Source organism: Triticum urartu, chromosome 5, assembly GCF_003073215.2.
Source record: "Triticum urartu cultivar G1812 chromosome 5, Tu2.1, whole genome shotgun sequence".
NCBI lineage: Eukaryota > Viridiplantae > Streptophyta > Magnoliopsida > Poales > Poaceae > Triticum > Triticum urartu.
Genome location: NC_053026.1, coordinates 109,632,636 through 109,653,288, shown reverse-complemented (window position 1 = coordinate 109,653,288; position 20,653 = coordinate 109,632,636).

Genomic DNA, 20,653 nt, shown 5'->3' with positions numbered 1-20,653 from the left:
TTGTGAATGGTACAGTTAGAGCGTCAAGACCATCGATCCTCTTAATAATACTAGCAAGATTAAATTTCATCTCATGCTTGGATGAGGTACCCAGTCTTTCTTTGAAGTAATGAAAGATAACAGACTCCTTGCTCGCATGATCTTCAGCAACCATGCCATCTTGGAGGGTGAGGGAGGCGATATTATTCCTTCTGTATCTTTCTGACGCCATGGCCTGAAAAAACTTGGAGTTCTCATCACCAAAATGAACCCATCGAATGGTGCATCTTTTCTTCCAATATTGTTTCTGGTATGATAGAAGTCGCAAAATGTGTGCTTTGAGGATAGTTCAAAAATTGGTCTCAGGAATGGTCAGACTCCTTTTGTTTTCAATTGCATCCAGATCAGACAAAGCCTTATTGGAGTTGGTAATGGCAATGGATAGGCGGGAGATGTTCTTGCTCCAATGTTTCAGGCAGTGACACAAGTGCTTGAATTTTCTGTAGAGGATAGTGGTTGAAATCACTCTTGTTTACTAGTGCTGAGATTATATCGAAAGATTATCAAGAACTTCCAGCAGAGTTAAAGCATTGGCTGGGATACAGTTCATTGTATTGTCTTGTGTAGTTCCATTTAATGTATGATTGGCACAACATGATCCCTGTTTGCACAAGTAGGAACAAGGTGAAACCTTCATTATCTTAGTGAGAAAGGATAGGAAGACATTAGCATATTACTCAACCAGTAGCATCAAATTCATGATGGACAATACGCAAAACATTGCCTCATTGAACCAATGGCAATGAATTGACATCCAAAACAATAGCACTATTATGTCATGACACTAATAATATTCCCTCCCTGCTCCACCACATGATTCACCTCCATAGACAAACATACACATGTACATGATTCAGCATAGGGTCCTACTAAAGATTTGTTTAACTCCAACAGGAAAATTAGGCAGTAATAAATTAGTGGTACTTAAGTACTCCTAATTAATTAAGTGAGACAGCAAAAGTGGAAGGGCTCCCTGGAGGATCGTCTCACATGTAAGGTAGTCGTTGCCGGAGCCCTTGAATGACCTCGATTGAGGCCTCTGGCTTCAGCAAGATCGCCTTGGCACTGTTTATTCTTCTTCTTCCTCTTCATGCTCTGTTTCTCTTTCTCCTCACCAGTTGGTGAAACCAAGTACATGATTGGCCTTCTAATTCAGAATTGGTTTTGTTAGTGAGGGAGTACAAGTGTACTAGTAAAAAACAACATTATTTTCTCATGGCAGTCGGAAAATAGAGATGAACACATGCATTAAATATCATTCTTACCTAAAGGAAGGTTATGGCGCCAATATGGATGATGAGGATTGGAACATAGATCTCCCTTTGTGCAGCTCCACCAAAATGAACCAACTGTTCCATTCTGACATTCCAGTTAAACAGCACAAAAGTCACTTCTTTTAAGAAGAGTTTTGTGCAGTGCACCAAAAGGTCCCAACAGCAACCAGGTGAATTGGATATCCCTGTTTGCATAAAAAGGCACAAAGGAAACAGTCAGAGTCTCAATCAATTACAGGCAAAAACATTTGGCTAAACTTGTCATGGCTTATAACAGTGGGTGCACCAGCAGTCCAGCACCATGTACGTAAACAGGGGCATAAAGTGGTGATTCATAGTTTGTTGCTCCGAGAAACAAACATCCAAGAAATATATCTGGGTTGGTCCCATTTTTGTTCACTCTAGCCACCTACTCCTATGTGTGGATAGCAAATCTAGTCCTGGTCATACCACCGTGTACAGCGTTACCCCTATATTTCCCTTTTCGACCAAGAGACCGGTTGGATGACCAGTCTGTAAGACTTTCACCCCCTTTCCTTCCTGTTTGTTCCAAGTCCGATGTACATACTAAATTCCCCCACCCCCACTTTATTTCTTGTTTGAACCAAGTACTCCCTCCGTCCGGAATTACTTGTCATCAAAATGGATGTGTCTAGAACTAAAATACATCTAGATACATCCATTTCAATGACAAGTATTTTTGGACGGAGGGAGTACAAGATTCTACTCCATGAAGTAGCTTTACCTCTAACAATAGAAGAAAAAAATATGTGACGTTGGACCATCCGATCGAGGGGCTGAGAGGTAGAAAATGATGCACATGCAGCGACGTAGCGAGCTGGGGAGGTAGAGCTAAGGCGGTTTCGAACGAAGATATACCTGAAGGTCGTCGAGATGTGGATAGGTGGGCGGCGGGAGTCCGGATCCGCCCACAGGCAACGACGAAGGGATCGGAGGACCTCCCGCGCCGGCGCTCGGCCAGAGATAACGGTGCAGCCGGCAGTGGGTCTCCTCCCTCGCTGTCGACGATGGCCTAAACGTTGCCTCTCCTCCCCTTCACCGGCGGAGGGGGATACGTCCGGATCTATAACCAGCGGTGAGGATAGAAAGCCAATGTTTTTTGAAGGGAGAAAGACAGTGTTACTACCCCTATCTTCTTTAAATCTGGAGAGGATGAGAGTGTGTGAATAGAGCAACCCTAGCAAGCAAGCGCGGAGGCTCCGGCATATATATACGCAGTGAGTAACCCTAGCAAGCAAGCAACCCCTATCTTCGTCAACTCGTACAAGACCGAGAAATTTCATTACTACAACGCCCTCTCCCTCGCGGACTGAGCTCCGGTGCCTTAACTGCACCTGCCTTTGGCTGCATGACAGGAGGGCCAACCACCTGTTGGGCCCACCTGTCATGGACGCAAAGGCAGGAGCAGTAAGTTGAAGCTTTCATTATCCCTCCCGCACGAGGTGGACGGACATGCAATAGTGCATTCGATACTATAGATGTAGGAGTAATCATTATTGTTCGTCTTCTTGAAGAGGCGAAGAGCCAAGCGCAACCCGAACATGGCAGTTGCGAACGCTCGCGTGGTGCGGTTCCTTGGAGTACTAGCCAGGCTCTTGCATCAGACAAAATTGCTATTGTTTAACAATTAAACTCCATTATCCATTGGTTGATACTCATTCTGCATAGGTCCACGCGCTTAGCACCGTTTCCTCCTGGGGTCACCAATGTTTATTTGCTAATTAATAGCATTGCATGCAATGAACTAGCCATTGCAAGTCATTAAAAGCATGCACACCTCTCATCTCTTATTGGTTGATATGTCAAGAAACAAGAAACAAGGTAGAAGTTAATGCACCGCGCCTAAGTGTTTTGGGACTATTTGGTTTTCGTAAGGCTTGTCATAGTGGGGAGTAACTTAGACAAGTGTCATGCATATGACACAAGCCTAAATTACTACCTTCATAATGCAAAGTAACATAATAGTAGTATTTTAGATGGATTCATTTATTAGCTTGTAGACTCATCTTATCTTGAAAAGCGCTATGTTACAGTAACATATTATGTTACCACCTCTCATTAATTACTTGCCACATAAGCAAAAAATTCTTGGAGTGTGCTATGTTACTAGCTAAGGCTGCCTGTAATGGGAGTATCATAGGTAGTATCATGCATGCCAACTAAGAAATTTTGATGAAGTGGCATAGAATTAAATGAAGAAAGAGAGGCTTGAGTATCATATTATGATACCGTATCATATTAAATGATGTGCTACTTTGTGTCATGCATGGCAATAAATGTAGTCATCTATGATACCAACATATGATACTATGCATTAGGGACGTAGTATCATAGACTAGTATCATATGCATGATACTAGTATATGATACTCCCCATTACAAGCAGCCTAAGTTACTCCCACTATGGCTAGCCTAAGATGACTTCAACACCTAGACAGAGGGAATAGTATGGCCCTGTAAACCGGAAAGGAGTATTTGCCTTTCTAGAGATTTAAACAAGTGACTAGACTACACCGTGTGCAGTACTCCGTCCCTTCCGGTTTATAGGGCTCAAATCTCAAATCTCATGAACCAAGGCATTTTGCGATTGGAGGAATGTATCTCGTACTTTACAAAACTACCCTAATTAAACTCATGCATTAATTACATAGTTCTCTCGTTTTCCTCTCTGCCTTGGTCGTGGTGCACAATATTGAGCACTCCTATATGACTAGCCGCTCTATCTACATGCGGGACATTTCAAAGCATCCAGGTCCCGCGTGCCATCCACCAAATCACAGCGAGGTGCTACAGTCGAGACTCACCTGTAACCCCGGTGTGACCGTCATGACCCATCATATCACAAAACCCACACCCTTACCAGCAGTGGTAAGGTGGCCTCCAAGATGGACTGGACGAAGCAACCATCATTTCACTGGAACACTTGTTAAAGCCCTTTCTTCCCTTTCTTGAAGAAAACCTCACTCCAGGCTACTCACTTCTGCCATTTTTCTTCTGTACCAATGAAGGAAAGGTGGGCGAATCAGTTATGTTGCTATATTTTCATTCCAAGAATCTTCTTTTTGCGAAGCACCGAACGATTTTCACATCCTATTCTTTTCCCGTTTTCATCGCGATTGTGGTTTCCTTTCGATTGCTTTTTGTTTGTCAGTTCATTGATGGATCCTGGAGCACTAGGCAAAGAGTTGCCGGCGGACAACCCACTGGAGACAGCGAGTTGACCATGTTGGCGGGCCAACCCATGGAGACGAAGAACTCCAAGAAACAAGCATTGGCCAAAGAGTTGAGGATGTTGGCGGAGGAACTCCTCAAAGGAAGTTGGAAGAATGGCAAGGGCCCCACCGTGCCTACCCAGGAACTCTGATTGCCACCTATGTGAGGCTCAAGACTGAGTTTGAGGAGATAGTCGCCGTTGAGAAGCAGTATTCCCCTGGCAAGGTGATGGCCCCCGGAGGGATGAGATCCCCCGGTGAGCTGCATAAGGTAAAAAATAATGGCTTATTACCATAGTTGTGGTTTTTGATTATTTGCAATGTGCTTGCTAATATGTTAGGGTTGTGCAGGTGCCGGTGGACGTCCTTGATGATTCCGATGTCGTGGCTCGTCCTGTTGGCATCGCCCCGGAGATCGATTCCGATGCCGCTGTCCATCCTGTGGACATCGCCCCAGAGATCGATTCCGATGTCGCGGTCAGTCCTGCGGACATCGCCCCAGAAATCGATTCCCATGCCGCTGTCCATGCTGTGGTCATTGCCCGAGAGATCGATGACAAGAAATAGTTGGTCGGGCTAATCCTTCAAGGTAGTTTGTATTGCCTTGTGTTTAATTACCAGAACGATGCTTGTTATCAAACCATCTTAGGGCTAGTGCACTGTCTTGTCTGGGCGGATCTTGCTACTTTTGTTTGATAGTGAATCATGCGATGAATCATGCGAGCCCTCTCCGAGTTATGGAAACAGATGTATCCTCACCAGCTTTTGATGTAATATATGGCATGATTAGACGTAAGTTTGAACTGTTTATCATATCAGCCGGGCTTGTTTGATGATTCTTGGTGTTAGTAGGCTAGCTACTGTGCGAGCTATAGTACTTGCAAAACACTCACCGAAGAGAAACATTGGGGCTGATGAGCTCATGGTATGCTTATACTTATCCATCGTCGATCAACCAATAGCCCTAGCTCCTAAAATTGTAGGCTTAGCGATCGATGACCTAGGCGGGCTAGTTTGGCCTAGTGGGTTTCAGTGATATGACGTGCAACACAATATCATAGCAGTGCAGAGACGTACTCCCTCCATTCCAAAATAGATGACCTAGGCGGGCTAGTTTACCCTAGTGGGTTTCAGTGATATGGCGTGGTACAGTGTCGCCCAGTCTTCGCGTGTGGTAGCAGTATTGCGGGTACAGTAAGTTTTCTTGAAGAAGCAGAATTCAACGAAGTCATGATGGTTCCTTCGTCCGAACAACTTATAGTGGGAAAGGTTGGGCCTGCGATACGACCGGGGTAGACCAGGATAATTTTGTGCATGGCAGGTGGACGAGGATGGTCGACGTCCCACATGTCGGCGAATGAAAGTATTCTTTCCGATATAGAGGATGATCAACGAGTATTCATTGTTTATTTTTGATGAAAGCTATTGTCTCCACTGTTACGATGGAGGAGTGTGAAACACGGCAGGCCAGTGAACTTGGCATGTGCACCACTCCCTCCTTCCTCATGTAATGCCCAGGTTACAGCTTTTTCTCACTTTTTCTCTATCTATTTCCTCTCAAATGTTTTTTACCTTTCTTTTTTAAGACACAATTGTCTTTATGCCTTTTTTAGAATTATGTTTTTATACCTAGGAGCACGTGTAGAGACGGGCTCTTGCAGAGCCCACTCCTTGACTTTGTCAATGCCTGTCTCTCCTCCACATAAGGAGTACTACTGTACTTGCTATGCATGCATGTGGCGGGCAGCTGGCGTCTTGAGGGGCCAGGGCAGTGAGAGCGGGCTCCGGAAGCGGTCCGGACTCTAGCATAATTTTGGTTTTTACAGTATTTCTTTCTCCATTGACAGGTACGCCCGTGTAGATAGATAAAGAACACGAGCTGATGAGGCGCATGCAGACTGTTTGACTGGTCAACCAGACAAATACGGAGCTATACGCTGAGCTAGTGACCGTATAATCACCATATCTCGTATACAATGATCAAAGTGAGCTATCAAGACAAGTTCGATGACTGCCAATGCATTTTACTCGGTAATAAATGACCAGGATTAAAGGGGAATCCAAATTTGCTTCGTCTTCTGTCCTTGATCTCTTGACAAACCAATGCACTATACGGTTGTTCGGCCACTCCACCATAGAGCTCTCACCAAGCGTTGTTCATGCCACCGTGCCGCACACTAACCGGTAAGGCCGCGATGGCATCCTGCCGCACCGAGTTCCTCGCCGCCCACGACTGCACACAAAATGGTAGGGAAGCGATGGCATCCCGCCGTGTCGAGTTCATTGCCGCTCGCAACCTCACAACTATGTGGGAGGAATTTGAAGATGCCAAGGTCGAATGGGCAGTAGAGCAAGAGGCGGCCAAAGCCGCACAGAGGGAGCGGAAAAGTCAGAAAGCACTCAAGAAATGAGAGGCCCGCCGCCGCAAGAAAGAAAAGGACGCACGCGCTGCTCCGGAGAGGTCGGCGGAGATCCAAGCACGGTGGGGTGTCGCCGACAAAGCCGGGAAGGAGAACGACGGCGTATGGCTAGTATGTGAGAAGTAGTAGTACTAGTAGTTAGTGTGTGTGTGTGTGTGAGTACGAGCATGTACCAGTACTACTAGTTAGTACTGTAGTTTTTAGAGCAAATTACCAGTACATTAGCCTAGACTAAATGGAAAAATTCCTATCCTAAGCATCAAATGGCATCTCTTTCTCTATAGGAATTGAGATGCATGTCATCTCACTTCCTATGATTTTCATATTCCTATCCTATGAACGAAAGGAGGCCTCTGTTGGAGTAACTACTGTAGCTAGCAGTAGTGTTGGTACAGTAGTTTTCTTCAAGAAGCGGAATTCAACGAAGTCATGATGGTTCCTTCGTCCAAGCAACTTCAAAGTGGGAAGTGGGCCTGTGATTTGACGGCTCATTATTCATTGTTACTGCGGCGTGACAACTTGGGTGACTCCCTTGGAGTTCTGCGTGCATGGCAAGTGGACCTGGATGGTCGACGTCACACATGTTGGCGAACGGAAGTATTCTTTCTGATATCGAGGAGCAAGGAAACCGCGTGGTATAGTATCACTGCTGATTGGTTCGCAAAAAAATAGTATCACTGCCGATTTATAATTATTTTTTATTTCTGATGAATGCTAGCGTTTCAACTCTTACGACGAAGGGTGCCAAACACGGCACGTGCTGGATGTCCCACACGTCAGCGAAAGGAGTGGGACATGAACAGCGTGATAGAGCCCAGCGTAAAAAACAGTGTGGTAGAGCGTCTCCACTTCTTCCACTTCTGGGTCGGAGACCACACGTAGTAGTACTTAGTGGTATGAACGATACAAAGTGCGACCTAGAGATAAAGACACGTCTAGTTGGAAGGTCTCGGGGCATACATGTAAACAAATATAAAAGTTAATATGTGCCTCCAACTAATATAGTAGTAGTAGAGTACTTAGGCACGTACTCCATAACATCACCGTGCATTGCACGTACAACATTTAGTGGTAGTACGTAGTAAGAGACAAATGCCGCCCAAGAGTTCCCTTCTCGACCTACTTTTGGGTGTTTGGTAGAGTGTATGGAGGGTGCATGAGTCCACACTAGTTTAGCACAAATACACTAGAAGCATGCATGAAGAGGGGTGTTGAGTTGAGCATTTATGAAGAGGGAACAACTATGCTGAGACGAGAACGCAACCAAACACACCCTATATGCCACGCATGTTCATACAATTTGTGCCTTTCTACTTCACTTACTGCGCTACATTACTCAGGTTCGTACGTCCACTCCTGGGTACATGTTCGTCTCGTAGTTCCAGTCCCACGTGTTCTTCATATAGATGGAACGATCCTTGCATAGCACGTGCACCTTGATGCTAGATGTATCGCGTGTTGGCAAAAGGATGAACAAAGCTCACGTAAAAAATAGAGTGGAAGAACATAGATTCTGGACGACCGAGAAGGAGCACGGAACCTCATGGTGGAGCGTCTGCACTCATAATATTTAATATTATTTAGCGATATAAAATTAACCAATCATCTCCACAGTGGACTGGAAGAGTACGAAACACGGCAGCCCAGTGTAGTATCATACTAGTACATGGCTAGCCCACGCTATCACCATATTTCTTGGCTTCCGTGCGACACCTATCTCTAGTAATCCAGCAGCATGTATCACATCTCCCTCCACGTCTCTATCAAAGTGCGGCGGGCTAGCGCTTCTGCCGTCTATTGAGGTCGGTTAACTATCACATGTTAGGGACATGCCAAGAGCATTCTAAAAAAAATTCCTTTCACGTTCCGTTTTGAAAAAGAAAAAATCCTTTCACCTACGAATTTTCTTGTATGCTTTGAGCAACTTGCATGTCCTATACTGCTCCTATTTGATACTCTAACTTAGCTAGATATTAGACTAACTCATGACTAACCCTGAACTAACTGTAGCCAAAGGGGTGTTTGGGAGACAGGGTTAGATTGACAATAAATGCACTTCATGGAGACAGAAAAGTGATTTTTCAGTGGTCCCAATGAGAACTATCTCCAGTTAGCACCTCTTGGGTGGGCTAGTTTTGTTTGGTGGGTTCGGTGCAACTTGCTCCAATTTAAACGCTCATGCTTGGATAGTTTAGGGCTATTTGATCCCTAACTAGCTCAAACTAACTCTAACCCATGGATCCAAATAGGGCCTATGGACAGTCTCGACGCGGAGCAGTCGCGTGCACTGGGAAGCGGCGCTCTCTCGGCCGTCGCGCCACTTCAAAGCCGGCGCTAGTGAGAGGTCGCCTCCGCTCTAGCCGGGCATTAATGCGGCACTAACGCTCCAGGGGGACGCTGACCGTTTCACGCGAGAAGCGCGCGCTGGCAAGGGAGTATAGGTTTTGAACCGTTTCAGGTGTAGTATTGGTAGTTTGCAAAACTACTCAATTATTGCACTCAATTTCCTAAGAAATTGTGGTAAAAACGTTACTCCACAGCCCGCTTCCCTTCTCCTTCCTCTTCCACTGTCCACGCACATCCGCGGGAAGCGACCGGTCAACCCTTATATAGGAGTGCTAGCACAAAAAGATGCATGCATGACCACTAAAATTTCCATATTAAAGCGCCGCTCTGGCGGGAGTATGGCGTATGTTGTTACCTTCGGCTAGCCCATGGCTACCGGGCGACAGCGACCAGAGAAGAGGTGGCGAGAGGGGAATGAATGCAGCTACTGTTTGGGTTCACCTTCCGGCTTAAATAAATGCGCAGCATCACGTGTACCCGCGGGTGCACAAATTGTAACATACGTGTCTGCTTAACTGGGCGTCACGTAACTGGTGTGTGTGAGAGAGATTCTGAGAGACAGAGTGCGTGTGTGCGACTCTACTCTTCGGACATGTACTCAACCTTTTGCATCAGGATATAAGTATAATCATTGTTGAGGAAATTGTTAACTGGTAGCTGCTCGGTTGGCTAGCGAGTAGGGGATTAATCGGCTAATCGGCAAGTTAATCGGCCATTTAATCAATTAATCGGACGATTTTTCGGTTTATCGGCTACTCGGTGACCCTATGAGTAGGGATTAATTGGCAAGTTAACTGGTTAATCGGATGAATTCTTGAACAGGGAGTATAATGGTATTTACTTTAGCTAGTGATTTACGTGGCCATGTTAATGTGGTTGTGTCAAAAAAATGTCACTTCCTGCTCGTGATTTGCGTTATATAATTACAAGCAAGATTCTCATGCATTGCATGGAACATCAATATGCATTTTTTACAGAACACCTGTTGTGATTGACCCATGAAGGAGTAATCCCATGTGTAAAAACTAGTGATATCTCAAGAATTTTATCGGAAAACTGGTATCTCGAGAATGTCATCGAAAAAATGAAAGATGAGAGATAAGGCGAGGAGTGGAGCGTGATGGTGACTGGTGGTCGGAATGTGTGGAGGCATGGGGATGGACGGCGCCAGCAGGCGGCAGCGGCCACCATGCATGCTAGATTGTTCCAGAGACTTATTCCTTTTTAATTGCTGAGCAATGAGGTTGCGAGAGATAATGATGTGGAGAGAGGTGCCGGTATCTTTTGTAAAATTATTATAGTTTGCTTTCTATCCTCAGATATAGATCATACGGTCTGTATTACAAGATGGAAGGCACACCATCACCACCAACTCGTTTTTTTATAAGGGTACAGATGATAAGTTTGCTGACTACTAAAGTAAAGTGGAATTTGTCCATGTTATGCAAGTAAATAAAGGTGATTTTTTATCATACGGGTAAGGTTGGATGAAGGGTGGTAGGAACAAATGCTCCGCCTAGAGCATGCGTGTGTGAGATGGAGTCTTAGTGTGTGTGTGAGAGAGAGAGAGAGGAGAGAGAGAGATGGAGTCTTAGTTTGTGTGTGTGAGAGAGAGAGAGGAGAGAGAGAGATGGAGTCTTAGTTTGTGTGTGTGAGAGAGAGAGAGAGGGAGAGAGATGGAAGTCTTAGTGTGTGGTGGGGGGGCGGCGTGCGTGCTTGCGTGTGTGTGTGTGTTTGTGTGTGTGTGAGAGAGAGAGAGATGGAGTCTTAGTGTGTGTGTGTGTGTTGGGGGGTGCGTGCGTGTGCGTGTGTGTGTGTGTGTCGCGGGTCCTCTGTGGCGGATGTAATTTAAGTGTGCATGGCTTTCATCATAGAGAGGTGATGTGTATGGCAGAGGCCACCAACGATGGGGTGCGAGAGAGAAAATGCCCGTAGAGAGGGAGAGAAGGTGTGTGCGCGTGAGAGGAGTCGACTTCGAGAGAACGTGTTTGTTCGAGAGACACCGAGGAAGACTACTATATATCGATGGTGCATGTAGGCGGGAATTAAACTAAGGGATGGTCTTATTGGTTTCGGGGATATAGGGGAAGAGTGAGAGGCGGGGGGGGTAGCTAGAAGGAGATTGTTAAGTGTGAGTGTGTGTTTTACCCATCCAGGCGGAAGTTATGTGCACAAAAGAGGAGAACGATTCGATGTGGCGTTAGGATTGAGGGTAATTAACTACGTATGGAGACATAGAGACCTTGAACGTGCATGTGTGAGAGGTATACATGTATACGTGGGATGTGTGTGTGTGCGCGCGCGCATGATCGAGATAAAAGAAAGAAGACATAAGTCATAAGATCAACGACATGGGAGAGACGGATCGGTATGACAATATGCATGCATGTGAGAATGCATGGAAGAAGTCCCGACAATTGAGCATGTGTTTTTGTCTTTAAGAGATAGTGGCGTGGGCTGGAGCATGCATCTATGGCGAGCAGAGGGAGTGAGGCGCAACGATTGTGCAAAAGAGACCAACCTATAAATGCATATGTATGGAGAGACATATATAGTGTGGGTGATAGGAAGCAAGACTCCGTGCGAGAAAGAAATGTTGACGGAGAAACTACAGATAGATACAGAGATGGAGATGCTAGCTAGAGGGACATCCGCTAGTTTGGGTGTTGGAGATGACCGTCGGGTGGTTCAAAGGGTGAAGTTATATATGTGTGTGAGAGGGCACTTGACTGCATGTAGAGAGAAACATATGTAGTGTGCGTGATAGGAATCAAGAGTGAGGGCGAGAAAGAAGGTTGATGGAGAAACAGATAAATAGAAAGATAAAGATGCTAGCTAGTGTGCGTTAGAGATAGGAGTCGAGTGGATCAGAAGGCTGGGTTATGTGTGTGGGTGTGAGAGAGATAGAGAGAGGGTGCGTGTGAGTCACATACAAACAGATATCAGAGAGAAATGAGATCCAGAGAGACGGAGTTTTGTGTCTGCGAGAGAGAAAGATATTTCACAACGAGAGTGATAGCTAGAGAGACATACGAGGGAACGCAAGATATCTCTAGGGAGAGAGGGTGTGTGTGAGCGACATACAAGAGAACAATGGAGAAATATGAGACCCTGGGAGACAGAGTTTGTGTTTGTGTGTGAGAAAGAGATATTGAGAGGAAGAGTCGTAGGTTCTCATATCTAAGGAGCGAAAGACATCTCTGTATGAGGGGTGTGCGAGTGGCACACATGGGAATAGTAGAGAGAAATGAGACCCCGGGAGACAAAGTTTTGTGTTTGTGTGAGAGAAAGAGATTCCACATGGAGAATCATAGTTAGAGACACATAGCAGGGAGCGAGATATACTTAGAGAGAGATAGAGTGATGAAGGTCGAGGGAGAGAGTACCGTCAGTGTGTTACGAAGATAAAAGATCATTGTCGACATACAGGTAGCACGAGAGATACCTGAGAGACGATGAACGCGTATAGGTCCAGAGAGATAGTCCTATATAAGCATGAGTGATAGCTATATGAGACGAATATCTGGATTAAAGGGGATTCAAATATTTAAACTGGAGATCACGACATCGATAATATCATAACGCAAATTGGTGTATCAAACATGCATATTCATTTGAATTTGGGCACACGTGTAATGTTATATAGTTTATCAATATTGGTGATCCATAGATTCTTCAATTACAAACAATGCATGGTTTATATGCAATTAATGTCTAAACGGGATTACACTATATGTTGCGTGTGTGAAACACATTATACATGTTTGAGAAGTAAAAAAACCCGCATGAAACACACATTAATTGGAGACAGTTAGCGAGGAATGCATACATTGGATTTCAACATAAAGTGGTTTCAAATATTTGAAAATCCAAATTGATGGATACAACCTTATGAATCTGAGATCATGCCATTTGTAAACCATATTTATGTATAAATGGTGTTGTGCTTTTGAAAGTATATATAAAAAATGATGTATATAGAATGTAATTCCAATTGAAAATGGATCCCGCCCGAAAAAAATAGAATACAAACGGGATTCGAATTGAGTTGGCACGGTAAACGTGCACTCTGCAAAATTTGAACGAAGCGGGGAAAGTCGCAGTAACCGCCCGAAACCAAAATCTGCGAGATGGAAATCACTACTGCCTATCCCTGCCACGCAAAGCCTATATGCTGGATTTCTATAGGTTTCGATAGGGGTAGGTTTGTAATTTCACCCAAACGTGACGTAACCGCCTCTCACCCGGATTCATACACGGTGGGCGCCAAAACACAGTGTGTCCTCGGCCGAAATCGACTCCCTCCCCGATTCATATTCATACACGGTGGGCGCCAAAAACAAACTCTCGTCGGCAAATATTCGGTGTATGCGAGATTACCGTCCTATCCCCAACCGACTAGTGTTGCTGTGATGTAGTAGAAATTTGAAACGGGGGCTAAGTTTGTAAATTTCCTCGCATTTGAGACAAGCGCGCCCTGAATACATGGTTCCCCCCTTCCTCTCTACCTCCCTTTTCCCCATTCGTACTCCGTGGGCGCCAAAACACCCTCTCCACCCCACCCTCCTCCGTCCGCCGCCGTCCGCCACCCCATCCACCGCCGTCCTCCTCCACCATGCCGGAGCTGATACCCCGACGCCGCCGTCCATTACAAGAGATCGACCTCTCTCATCCACGGCTTCGGACCGGGATCCTTGCATCCCGTCCTCTCGCTTCATCCCCGCCGTCGTCCACCTTGCCGGCGCCGCTCCTACGACCGTCTCGTCCACCGCGCCCCGCCGCCACCGTCGACCCTCCTAGATCTGCTTCCACGCCGCCGACAGCCATCGCTACCGCATCACCGTCAAATTCTCAGCAGATGCCTACACGGAGCCGCACCAGAGGTGGTACTCTTTCGTATCTGCTCAAATTATTTCTCGCAGCAAGAAAATAGATCGCCACTGCTTTACTCTGATTTCTTGTCTTGGTCGCGAAGTTGCCTTTGTCTGGTTTGCACCTTCAGATCCGCCACGGCATGCTCAACACCATACTCGCAATGCTTATGGTTTCCCATTTTATATTCCACACTAGTTAAATCACAGTAGACTAAATTTCAAAATTGGGTCAGTCGATTTTTCAAAGCTCACCGGAGTTCGCCGGTGCAATCGAAGGGGGTCGGGTGGTTGTGGGGCCTCGCCGAACAAAGAAAACTCGATGCGGGTGGGGGTTGGGGTGGGGGTGGCGGAGGAACACAGGCGGTGGGGGCCGGTGGTCCGGCCGGCGGCCCGTGCGGTGTTCTGTATGGGAAGAATCAGAGACGAGGAAGAAGAAGGGTTAGGAGACATAGGATCTTCATCCAACCGCCTGAAACGGTCGAGAGACAGCTAGGAGTTGCATTCTTAATGCGCTCTGCTTCATCATGTGTGGGCACTGCGCAACCAACATTTTATTATCCAAAATCTGCTTGCTCTTCTTTAATATGTACTCTCTCCGTTCCTAAATACAAGTCTTTGTATAGATTCCACCATGGACTACATATGGAGCAAAATGAGTGAATCTACACTCTAAAATGTACCTGGATACATCTGTATGTGATCCATAGTGGAAATCTCTACCAAGACTTATATTTTGGAACGGAGGGAGTATGATAGTAGTACAGTATGTTCCTTGTACTGAAGATGAGCAGGGACATTTGCAGTATAGAGGTCTATACGGTCGGTTGTGATGGACACTTTGAGCCTCTTTGATTCATAGGATCTTGTAAGCATAGGAATAGGATTTGTAGTGGCCTGCCCACTTGAATCCTATAAGAATAGCAAGGAAATGCGGGGAGCTTTGTCACCTTTGAGAGTTACATTGATATTAATAGTACCGCACCTTCACTTGAAGAGAGCTGGTATCCGAAGCCTTTCTAGCCGTACCGGCAATACTAGCACATATATTCCAGCAAGTTCTACTTTGCTGATTTTACTCTGATGCTTAAGGTTTTCCCGTTATATCTACACTATGATCTGTGTAGCTGCTTTGTGTCGCACTAGCAGCAGTCCACTCTTGAAGCTAAACACTGCAATGACTTACAAAATTGGCACCAAGGCATTGAGTGCCATTCTGGATGCAATGAAACTCATACGCTCCCCACCTGTTGATTCTTGTTCAGAATATCATCCTAATGACTATTCCTGTTCACCCATCAAGGTGCCTGTTCTAATTTGGCAATGTTTTATTGATTGTGGGTATCTTGCATATGTTGTCTTGCATTTCTTCTACTTTGTTGCACCGCCATCTGCTTAGTTTACTCATCATATATGTCGAGATGCCATGCCCATCCATTATCAATACATATTCCATCTGTCATCATACCATGCTTTTCCACTCAAATGTTGTTCTTGTGCATTAGACGTTAAAAAGGAAGAGGGTGATTGCCGAACCTGAAGGAGCACCAGCAAAGTCCTTGAAAAACGTGGTGGTGCCGGAGAAATCAGATAGCACCCCACTTATATTGGCTGTACAACCAGTGACACAAAATGTAGGATCGACTCCAGCAGACTGTACCCATACTTCACTGGCCACACCACTAGCCCCACCACACAGGACCTCCACTCCAGCAAAAGGTATACCGATTTCATTTGCCATAGCACCAGCTGTACCACAGAAAAATCCCACTCCAGCAAAAAGTACAGCAAGTCCACCGGCCGAAGACCTATCCCAACTATAGAGACGGCCAATTCCTGCAGATTGGAACCCCATTCCATTTATTCCCAGTTTAAAAGACAATGCTTTCAATGTTGTTAGGGACTACGTGCATATATTCCCATCATGGGAAGATTATTGTGAAGACAAATACCATTTTCACATCTTCCTGTCCAACTTACGTGGCTATTATTTTCCTATTTTCTGCTGATTGAACACATCAATGATTTACATTACATTGTTGTAACTAGGCGAGGGTCAATCTGGATAGTCATGACAAGCAAAGCTTGCTTGTGCTTTTCAAGGAAGCATTGCAGCAGTATCGGTGTTACCTGAGGAAATCACACTTTGATGGCAAGTCTATAAACGAATTTCCGGTGAAGTCTCCTGTGCTCAATTTATAAGACATTGAATGGAAAAACCTTGTTATGCACTGGTCTCGTTCCCAGGATGAGGTACCGTCTATGAAATCACATGACAATTTGAACTTCTACTTTTCCGCATGTGCCTTGCGGATCTTTTTGCAGGAAATCTGCTCGAAGAAGAATTCTGGTTTGACAAGAACGACAGGATATCGCAAATATGCTGCCCGCTGCTTTGCTCTTGTTAGTACCTGTTGTCTTGTATCACTGTACTTGCATACATACCTGGTTCATTATGTGACAGCAGTATGCATGATAGCTTGCTTATCAATTGTTCGCTCCAAATTATCTAATATGTATGAATGGTTACATTAGTGTAGAATATATCCAATGCCAATGTTTTTTTAGCTCTGCATTGTTCTTGTAAGTACATGTTGTCCTTTATCAGTGTACTTATAATGACAGGTAGTTGTTCATGTACCATCACTCTGCAGCTTATTTTCCTTTGCCCTCCATTTTCTACACATCAGATCTATATTTACTCTTACCATAAGGTTGCTACTAAAGAAGTTTAGCTGTCCATTGCTCTTGGCTGTACCTTTTTCCTGTATCACTGCACTTACATTTATAGCTACTTGGTTATGTAGCATCACTCTTCATCTTATCTTAAATATTCTCCATTTTTTCGTATATTATCACATCTATATTTACTCTTAACAAAATGTAGAATAAAGGCAATGCTTTTGAAGAAGATTCTGTGGTGAACTTCTTGAATTGCCCCCCCCCATTAGCATGGACAAGGCCTTTATAGAGCCTCTCTTCACCAATAATGTAAGTTTGTCCATCTCAAGCCTTCAAACTTTGTTGTATATATTTGGTTAGGCATGACTGCAACAGCTGTTTATTTTTGGTGTTTGCATCAAGTTGCTTGTTTAAAATTTATTATATGTAGTTCATAAACAAAAGTTTGTCCTTTCTCAATTTAAGTTTTCAGTTGTTCAACCAAGTTCCTTCTTCATACCATGTAAGTTAAACTATACAGAGCAAGTGATCTTCTTTTGCACTGCATGTATGCTTCTGTTCTTCATCTGTAATCCAGTGGTGTGGTGAACCTACCCACTACAGCACAATGTCATATTCTGCAATGTCTTAACTATGAAAAATGTCATATCATTCTACTATTATTTAAACCGTCTCTTTATTTGCCAATCTGAAATGGTATAAATTGACAACACACTAACCATTGATACTTATGAGTTCTTGATCTGTAATCCAGTGGTGTCGTGAAGCTGCCAACTCCTTCACAATGTCATTCCTGCCATGTCTTGACCTAAACAATACCATATTGTGTTAATGCAAATTTAAACTGTGTCACTTTATTCGTCAGTAAGAAATGTGATGAATTGTCAGCACTGATACTTTTATGTGCAAAACCTATCATCTATCTGCTTGTTTATCTTTCAGAGTGAGGAAGATATAAGTGTTGAACAAGCGCAGTCTCATCATCTTGCTTAGCAGCTTGCGCTACAGCTCCCCAGCAGGGCTAACCTTTCTTGAACTCTATTGAAGTGCTGTCGGTTTTGTATATTATTTTGTCGGCGTGTTTATTTGCACTGGTGGCGATCTTTGATGCCCAGTGTATGTAATCTGCTGTCTGCTTGTGCTTTATTATCATAGTGGTGAACTTTGATGCCCAGTGGATGTAATATGCCGTAATTTCTTTATTGTATTGTATAGGTTTTTTCTTATTCACGATGCTGCAGTTATTTTACTGTATATATATCATGTCTTCGCAGTAAACCGGCCAAACCATAAAATTACGGTACATAATCGGGCCGTCATGCAATCACGATGTAGGTTGGGCTTGAAACGTGCCGATCAGCTCATGGGCCGGCAGCAGCCCGAAATGAACCCCGACCCATGATTGTGTGAATCAAATCACGGGCTTTTAACAGGCCGAAAAATTGTCTCGGTCCTTGTTTGGCCCAATCAGATATCGGCTGCGAGCAGGCCGGATGCAAACCGGGACGTAGTTAGGCCCAACAATATGAAAGGCTTTTAATAGGCTGAAATTAATATAGGGCCGAAATGTTAAACGGGCCCTCAACAGGCCAAAACTAATATCAGGCTGAATTACTAAGTGGGCCTTTAGCAAGTGGGCCCAAAAGCATAGTGTCCAGTTGATGGGCCAAATCTGATATGGGCCATAATTAGGCCCAAAACCTCTTAAAGGGCCGGACCTGATCCGGGCCGTAATTTGGCCCAGAACGTGGTAGGCTTTTAACAGGACGGATCTCATATGGGCCACTATTAGGCCCAGAGCGTGGCAGGCCATTAATAGACTGTATCAAATATGGGCCGGTATTTGGCCCAAAACATGGCAGCCAGTTAACGGGCCGGCCTACTAAGGTCCTCAAAATCTTGTGGGCCTACAGCTAGGCCGACCCATTAATGTCGGCGAAACCTCATGGGCCTTTAGCTCGGCCGGACCATTATGATCCACAAGAATTTTGTGGGCCTTTACCTGGGCCGGCTCATTATGGCCCGCGAAATCTTGTGGGCCTTTAGCTGGGCCAGCCCATTATGGTCCGCAAAATCTCATGGGCCTTTAGCTGGGCCGGCCCATTATGGTCCGCAAAATCTTGTGGGCCTTTAGTTGGGCCGGCCCATTTAAACTTGTTGGGTCGTGCCACGTGTCGACGTATCATAGGCGCCTTCTGTCCAGTGAGTGGATGACATCTGTCCCGACGATGAGCCGACACATGGTCTCTAGCCAATGATGATTTTACACGTGGAAAATCCCCATTGGTCGGGGCTATTAACAGGTTATCAGATCCAAAACCCGACCCGATAGCTTAACGTCGTTCCGTTACGGTGGATGCCATATGTCGGTCACCCTTGACGAAAGCACTTCTGTGGCGCGCGATTTATCGTCATGGAAGTGGACACTTTCGTGATGATAATTTTGGTAATGTCATGGAACACTTCTATGACAGCACAGGTATGACTATCTTGATTCTGTCATAAATTTGTCATGGATGTACATGCATGACAAAAAAAGCGACCTACTGTGACAAACACGTATCATCACGGAAGTGTATTTTTTTGTAGTGATCACCGAACTAGGGTATGGACTTGATCTTTGTGCTAATTCTCACTCCGATTCCCCAGCACGTTGTTTTGCCATGTATCTTGCCACGATTGAGATCACTTTATCCAATTAAAATACTCCATAGTTTAGCTGTGGATTGAAAATTTAGGGTTAGGTTTCTGCCGAAACCAACTCAGACCGACCGAGTTGTTGGAATCGGTTCCACCGATTTGGCTCAGGCCATTGCACATGTGATTCTCGGTCTGACCGAGAATTGCAAATTGGTGTGACCGAGTTCGAGTCTTTGTGAAACCCTAGCAGTCTCGGTGCCACCGAACTGTGACTCGGTCTGACCGAGTTCACTAGTTTAGGTTCCAACAGCTGCTTCGGTATCACCGAGATTTCAAATCAGTAGATCCGAAATGCTTTCTGTGGAAAACTAAAACTAAGTTTTTGATTCATTCTTTTGCAAAAACCTCTGCACTTTGTGATTCTCATCCACTCTACCTCATCTATAATCTATTCACATGGTCTGCTATTAGTGTTTGCATCATGGCAGATCAGAGTGACAGTCAGAACAAGTCTGAGGAGCAAGTGAACTTGAGTGAGGGCACTAGTCCCTCCAGTAGCTCAGATGATGGAAGCAATAGCACACCTAGTAACTTGCCTAAGGCAACCACCAGGACCAGAAAGAAGAAAACCTCAGATTCAGAGGATGAGGACTATGTGGCTGCTGAGGAAGAGGCATCTCAAAGAGGAAAGTCCTGAAAAAGGAATATGGCACAGCTGCTACCACTAAGCCAGGGATGAAGCAAAAGGTTCCTGCCAAGAGAGCTCCCACGTCAAAAGCCAGGCTTGCCAACAATCAACTGGATCCTCAGGCACACTCTCTTGCCAAAGTCAGGTGATCACAAGATGATCAGAGGCCATGAAATTAATTTGCTTCACATATTTGATGTGCCTCAAAAGTTCAAAGTCATGAGCATAATTGTGGAAACCATTAAGAGAACAGCTGCAGATCAGAAGAGTAGCTGTGGGTATGCCCCACAGATCCAGGAGCTAATCAACTCCAAGATGGGCACTGGCACATATCTCCTGGACAAAGAACACATGCCCATCTACCCAAACTTTGAGGACAACACCGTGGTGATGGATGAGAATGAACCATCTTCTGTGCACGCACAAGCCAAGAAGGAGAAGGCAAGGGCTGAAAGGGCTAC